We start from the raw sequence: 6,759 nt of genomic DNA on the forward strand, positions 1-6,759 counted from the left end.
CCTGGTCTTTGCATGAAGATACAAGTATTATTTTTTTTTTTGTGTATATTTTATTCTCTCTCTGTTTTATTTTTTAGGAAAACTAAAATAAAATAAATTTTTAAAAAACACAATTTCAGTTTTTAAATCTTTGTGAACAAAAAAAAAAAAATATGGAAGAATTATATAAATAAATAAATAAAAATGATTTTAATCATTTTGTTTTTAGTTACCTAATCACCTGCTAGGCTGCAGCCTAGTTCAAGACTTGGCTCCTGAAGGAATTCTGTCCACTCATCCCGGCTACGTGCTTTTGTACCACCTTCCTTTGGACATCTTCATTCACCTCACATTCCTATGGCCTCTTCAATCCCACCTAGACTTTGGGACTGCCTATTTTCCAATTCTTTATCTTCTTTGGCACCTGGTCCATTCCCATTAGGCTACACTTTATTTTGTTAATTTTATTTATTTTATTTTTTTTTTTTTTTGTACGAATTAAGGGCACATTTACTTGTCTGTAATTCGTACAATTCTACATATTCTATATGTATACAGGGTGTTCATTTTAAGACGGCTCAAATGCATTTCATGCTTAAACGGTTGATCTGAGCAAAAAATGGTAGAGGAAAAATTTGTTGCCCGTCATCTCTAGTTTCAGAATATGTAACTTGATTTTAGCTTCCTCACCAAAAGTGAGTGTTCGTAGTTGACCCCCACTTTTCATGTACATAGTTTTAAAGAGAATAAAAAGTAATGAAAGAAACCGGTAAACCGCAATTCTAAATCTTCAAAATTAAAGGTGCTAGGCCATTTCAAAATCTGGTATTTTTGATCATATTTCAATTTTTTTAACTTGTTATCAAAGAGAAAGAAGAGCACGCGATAGGTCATTTATATGTATTTTTTCATCCCCTTTCTACTAAAAATATTGCCAAGGCAGTAAATCTAGTATTTTTCTTAATATCGGGAAATAAGTCATTTTCCGAGTGATTTTACTAAGAAAAATCAATTGTTAAGAGCTTTAGATGTTCTCAAGCATACACAAAATGGCTAAAAATTAATGCACTTTAATCAACTTGTGAAGCATGTACTGTGCCTTCAAAGGTGCCTCCTCAGATACAGAGAGCAGTTGATAACCTCCTGGCTAACCTGGCTTGCGAGTCTGAGGAGGCACCTTTCAAGACACAGTTCATGCTGCAAAAGTGCATTATTTGATAAATTAAGGAATAAGATTGATCCTTTACATGAAAAATATTGATCACTTAAATATGTGGCAGGAGGTTTCCAATTTTTTTGGTAATTAAACGCAACTCTCCCAAAATTACCAAATAATTATTAAACCTTCTTGTTTGTAACTGATGTAAAATTATTTTTTAGCCATTTTGTGTATGTTTGAGAACATCTAAAGCTCTTAACATTTGATTTTTCTCAGAAAAATCACTCGGAAAACGTCTTATTTCCCGATATTAAGAAAAATACTAGCTTTACGGCCTTAGCAATATTTTTAGTAGAAAGGGGATGAAAAAATACATAAAAATGACCTATCGCGGGCTCTTCTTTCTCTTAGATAACAAAAAAAAATTGAAATATGATCAAAAATACCAGATTTTGAAATGGCCTAGCACCTTTAATTTTGAAAATATGAAATTGCGGTTTCCGGTTTCTTTCATTACATTTTATACTATTTAAAACTGTGTATATGAAAATGGGGGTCAACTGCGAACCCTCACTTTTGGTCGCGCTTCAGCCGCGTATGCGGGCAGGAATCTAAAATCAAGTCACATATTCTGAAACTAGAGGTGACGGGCAGGCAACAATTTTTTCCTCTACCATTTTTTGCTCAGATTAACCGTTTAAGCATGAAATGCATTTGAGCCGTCTTAAAATGAACACCCTGTATAGTCTTCAACAGAAAATGTTTATTACATGAAATAAATATTAAGTATACAAAACATAGCGCATGGTCATTGACCGTCAGGCGTGTTCCAGCTTTACAATTTTCGCTTTTCCAGCCAACAATACATACTTTCAGAAAAATTGAATTGGTACTCGGCACTTTTAACTTTTGTCTCCTTCATCACCTTACGAAGTAAAGGTTCCTTTAAAAAGTACCTTGAAGGAAGAGTTCAGAATATTATGGACGCCACGCAATTTTTAGCGAAGATAAAAAGTAAATCGTGTTGCAGCTCTCTAGATATTCTTTTAATATTTTATTGACTAAAATATAAAATTAAGTAAGTTCGAACTACATAGTGCGACACAGTTCAATCATGTTTAGCAACGTGCAATAATTTTTGAAGCCAACCTAACATTTTCTAATAAAGACATTCATTTCGCTTTAATATTTTTTGATAGAAAATTAAGGAAAATTCAAATCCTTATAAGCAATTTTTTAAACCAGCAAGAATGAGGTGCAGGTTTTCATAAGCCTAGGGAGTCTTATGTTATGGAAGTGCAACCAGTTTTGAAGATGTGCTTTAAGTATTCTTAAGAAAAATGCAGTAAGAGTACTGGTGATATTGATCAGCAAATAAATATTTGGTAAGACTTAACTGCCTAAAGAGAAATAATATATTTAGAAATACCTCGAAGAAGAGAAAACAGAAGAAAACTGTATGCGTTCGTGAGGGTTATGGCAAAATAGGCAACAATTAACCTAATCAAAATATGTTTGGAACCAGCAAGCATAAGCTAATTAAATAAATAAATAAAATATAAATCCATTTTTATGGACATTAATAATTTAATATATATAATGCAAACAAACGCCTGCAAGCTCACACATGACATAGTAACAAAGATCCCAGAACGTTAACTTAATATATCTGCACTGGAGGCGCCACAGGTCGTTATTAAATTTCCTAAAAATCTGTCGACTGGGAAACGAGGTATTTAGTGTTAAAGTTTGGTCTCGTTTAAAACAGTGAAATCTTTAACTTCAAATATCTGGAAAACTATTCGATAGATTTTGTTTATATTTCACCAGTATATGGAGACAACTATTGTCTAGAATTGTATAAAATTACGTAAAAATCTGTCGAGTAGGAAACGAGGGATTTAGTGTTAAAGTTTGGTCTCGTTTGAAACAGTTAAATCTTTAACTTCAAATATCTGGAAAACTACTCGATAGAATTTGTTTATATTTCACCTGTATATGGAGACAACTTTTGTCTATAATTGTACCTAATTTCGTAAAAATCTGTCGACTAGGAAACAAGGTATTTAGTGTTAAAGTTTGGTCTTGTTTAAAAAGTGAAATCTTTAACATCAAATATCCGGAAAACTACTCGATAGAATTTGTTTATATTTCACCTGTATATGGAGACAACTATTGTCTAGAATTGTATAAAATTACGTAAAAATCTGTCGAGTAGGAAACGAGGGATTTAGTGTTAAAGTTTGGTCTCGTTTGAAACAGTTAAATCTTTAACTTCAAATATCTGGAAAACTACTCGATAGAATTTGTTTATATTTCACCTGTATATGGAGACAACTTTTGTCTATAATTGTACCTAATTTCGTAAAAATCTGTCGACTAGGAAACGAGGTATTTAGAGTTAAATTATTGTTACGTTTGAAACTGTGAAATCTTTAACCTCAAATATCTGGAAAACTACTAGAAAAATCTGTCGACTAGGAAACGAGGTATTTAGTGTTAAAGTTTGGTCTTGTTTAAAACAGTGAAATCTTTAACCTCAAATATCCGGAAAACTACTCGATAGAATTTGTTTATATTTCACCATTATATGGAGACAACTATTGTCTATAATTGCACCTAATTTCGTAAAAATCTGTCGACTGGGAAACGAGGTATTTAGTGTTAAAGTTTGGTCTCGTTTAAAACAGTGAAATCTTTAACCTCAAATATCTGGAAAACTACTAGATAGATTTTGTTTACATTTTACCTGTATACGGAGACATCTATTGTCTAGAATTGTATAAAAATTCGTAAAAATCTGTCGAGTAGGAAACGAGGGATTTAGTGTTAAAGTTTGGTCTCGTTTGAAACAGTTAAATCTTTAACTTCAAATATCTGGAAAACTACTCGATAGATTTTGTTTATATTTCACCTGTATATGGAGACAACTATTGTCTATAATTGTACCTAATTTCGTAAAAATCTGTCGACTGGGAAACGAGGTATTTAGTGTTAAAGTTTGGTCTCGTTTAAAACAGTGAAATCTTTAACCTCAAATATCTGGAAAACTACTAGACAGATTTTGTTTACATTTTACCTGTATATGGAGACATCTATTGTCTAGAATTGTATAAAAATTCGTAAAAATCTGTCGAGTAGGAAACGAGGGATTTAGTGTTAAAGTTTGGTCTCGTTTGAAACAGTTAAATCTTTAACTTCAAATATCTGGAAAACTACTCGATAGATTTTGTTTATATTTCACCTGTATATGGAGACAACTTTTGTCTATAATTGTACCTAATTTCGTAAAAATCTGTCGACTAGGAAACGAGGTATCTAGGGTTAAAGTTTGGTCTTGTTTAAAACAGTGAAATCTTTAACATCAAATATCCGGAAAACTACTCGATAGAATTTGTTTATATTTCACCATTATATGGAGACAACTATTGTCTATAATTATACCTAATTTCGTAAAAATCTGTCGACTGGGAAACGAGGTATTTAGTGTTAAAGTTTGGTCTCGTTTAAAACAGTGAAATCTTTAACTTCAAATATCTGGAAAACTATTCGATAGATTTTGTTTATATTTCACCTGTATATGGAGACAACTATTGTCTAGAATTGTATAAAATTACGTAAAAATCTGTCGAGTAGGAAACGAGGGATTTAGTGTTAAAGGGATTTAGTGTTAAAGTTTGGTCTCGTTTGAAACAGTTAAATCTTTAACTTCAAATATCTGGAAAACTACTCGATAGAATTTGTTTATATTTCACCATTATATGGAGACAACTATTGTCTATAATTGCACCTAATTTCGTAAAAATCTGTCGACTGGGAAACGAGGTATTTAGTGTTAAAGTTTGGTCTCGTTTAAAACAGTGAAATCTTTAACCTCAAATATCTGGAAAACTACTAGATAGATTTTGTTTACGTTTTACCTGTATATGGAGACATCTATTGTCTAGAATTGTATAAAAATTCGTAAAAATCTGTCGAGTAGGAAACGAGGGATTTAGTGTTAAAGTTTGGTCTCGTTTGAAACAGTTAAATCTTTAACTTCAAATATCTGGAAAACTACTCGATAGATTTTGTTTATATTTCACCTGTATATGGAGACAACTATTGTCTAGAATTGTATAAAATTACGTAAAAATCTGTCGAGTAGGAAACGAGGGATTTAGTGTTAAAGTTTGGTCTCGTTTGAAACAGTTAAATCTTTAACTTCAAATATCTGGAAAACTACTCGATAGAATTTGTTTATATTTCACCTGTATATGGAGACAACTTTTGTCTATAATTGTACCTAATTTCGTAAAAATCTGTCGACTAGGAAACGAGGTATTTAGAGTAAAATTATTGTTACGTTTGAAACTGTGAAATCTTTAACCACAAATATCTGGAAAACTACTAGAAAAATCTGTCGACTAGGAAACGAGGTATTTAGTGTTAAAGTTTGGTCTTGTTTAAAACAGTGAAATCTTTAACCTCAAATATCCGGAAAACTACTCGATAGAATTTGTTTATATTTCACCATTATATGGAGACAACTATTGTCTATAATTGTACCTAATTTCGTAAAAATCTGTCGACTGGGAAACGAGGTATTTAGTGTTAAATTTTGGTCCCGTTTAAAACAGTGAAATCTTTAACTTCAAATATCTGGAAAACTATTCGATAGATTTTGTTTATATTTCACCTGTATATGGAGACAACTATTGTCTAGAATTGTATAAAATTACGTAAAAATCTGTCGAGTAGGAAACGAGGGATTTAGTGTTAAAGTTTGGTCTCGTTTGAAACAGTTAAATCTTTAACTTCAAATATCTGGAAAACTACTCGATAGAATTTGTTTATATTTCACCTGTATATGGAGACAACTTTTGTCTATAATTGTACCTAATTTCATAAAAATCTGTCGACTAGGAAACGAGGTATTTAGAGTTAAATTATTGTTACGTTTGAAACTGTGAAATCTTTAACCTCAAATATCTGGAAAACTACTAGAAAAATCTGTCGACTAGGAAACGAGGTATTTAGTGTTAAAGTTTGGTCTCGTTTAAAACAGTGAAATCTTTAACCTCAAATATCTGGAAAACTACTAGATAGATTTTGTTTACATTTTACCTGTATATGGAGACATCTATTGTCTAGAATTGTATAAAAATTCGTAAATAACTGTCAAGTAGGAAACGAGATATTTAGTGTTAAAGTTTAGTGTCGTTTGAAACAGTGAAATCTTGATCATCAAACATCTCGTAAACTACTCAATAGATTTTGTTTATATTTCACCTGTATATGGAGACAACTATTGTCTAGAATTGTATAAAATTACGTAAAAATCTGTCGAGTAGGAAACGAGGTATTTAGTGTTAAAGTTTGGTCTCGTTTGAAACAGTGAAATCTTTAACCTCAAATATCTGGAAAACTACTCGATAGATTTTGTTTATATTTCACCTGTATATGGAGACAACTTTTGTCTATAATTGTACCTAATTTTTTAAAAATCTGTCGAGTAGGAAACGAGGGATTTAGTGTTAAAGTTTGGTCTCGTTTGAAACAGTTAAATCTTTAACTTCAAATATCTGGAAAACTACTCGATAGAATTTGTTTATATTTCACCATTATATGGAGACAACTAT

The sequence above is a fragment of the Rhodnius prolixus genome, unplaced genomic scaffold (genome assembly GCF_049639745.1).
Source record: "Rhodnius prolixus isolate KJV_2025 unplaced genomic scaffold, Rpr scaffold_1, whole genome shotgun sequence".
In the NCBI taxonomy this organism is placed as follows: Eukaryota; Metazoa; Arthropoda; class Insecta; order Hemiptera; family Reduviidae; genus Rhodnius; species Rhodnius prolixus.